We start from the raw sequence: 1292 nt of genomic DNA, 5'->3' as shown, positions 1-1292 counted from the left end.
TGGTACCAGCAGAAGAGAGATTATTTTGCTCACTGGTCACTCTTGAGGAAGAGTGACTTAACAGATTTCCAATGTGGTACTAGTATAGGAAGGTGGTACATTTGGCTTTTGACAGGGTGTCACGCTCTGCTAATGTGGTGGGCACTAAGAAACTAGGTATAGATGAATGCTTGTGGGGGTTGTACAATGATGTAGTAAGTAAAGTGAGTCAATAATGAGTTCAGTATTGTATTTAGTGTGAAGTTAGGTATTCATCAAGGCTCAATCCTCATCTCTCTCTTATTCATCAGGCCATGACAGAGGAGTTTAAGATTAGCTGTTCATGAGAACTCCTATATGACAGGAGTCCACTTGTCTTCGGGCAAGTTAGCAATCTGGCCAGTCAGCCAGTGTTTATGTGTGTCTGTGTTGGTACCCCCACCATCGCTTGACAACCGCTGTTGCTGTATTTGCATGCCCGTAACTTACACTTTTGGCAAAACTCACCGATAGAATAAGTACTAGGCTTACAAAGAATAAATCAAGAGATCGATTTCTTCGACTAAAGGTGGTGGCTCCAACATGACCGCAGTCACTTGTCCGAAAAAAAAACAAAAAACAACCTGTGCCATTTTAATCCCGAGCAACATAAGGTATAACTGCTAGTATAAAATAAGCTTGTATAAGTACGTTCTATGCATTAGCTACGTTACATTAATTCTTCCCATCAGGTTATCAGACATCACTGTCATCACGTCCGTCCAATTATGGCCCTAAAGGATTTTGGCAGCTTAGAAGTATTTAGAAACCACACACACAAAAGGACTATACGAGAAAATGGTGTAAAAGTTAATAGCAATGCGGAAAAGATGTAAATTTAATATTCTTTGTTTGTATTTCATGTGGATCAACGAAGTAATCGTTTATAAACACGCGGTTGCTAGGCAGGGAAGTATTTGTGACAATGTGAAACGAAGCGACAGCAAATAAATCGCACATTTTCTAAATTTCTGTTCATTCATTCGAATGAGCAAAAATTTTAAGTTACCTAAATGTTTTCGTTTTTTCTTTATAAAATAAACGACCATTGCTTTTCTATTCGGTACTTCACTGAACTCTCATTTATTTTTATATATTTCCCATTTTGAAAATACGTCGTGTTTCTTGAACGTTGCTAGACATCTTGCCACATGACCAAAACTAACCAATGAACATCCAACATCGCCCCCGCCCCCCCGTACCAGTTATACCTTAGTGAACCACGAAGGAAAGTATTTATCTAATACGTTTTTCAAGAAACTATTAGTTTCAGT

The sequence above is a fragment of the Octopus bimaculoides genome, chromosome 21 (assembly GCF_001194135.2).
Source record: "Octopus bimaculoides isolate UCB-OBI-ISO-001 chromosome 21, ASM119413v2, whole genome shotgun sequence".
Taxonomy (NCBI): domain Eukaryota; kingdom Metazoa; phylum Mollusca; class Cephalopoda; order Octopoda; family Octopodidae; genus Octopus; species Octopus bimaculoides.
Note: the sequence above shows the minus strand (reverse complement) of the source record.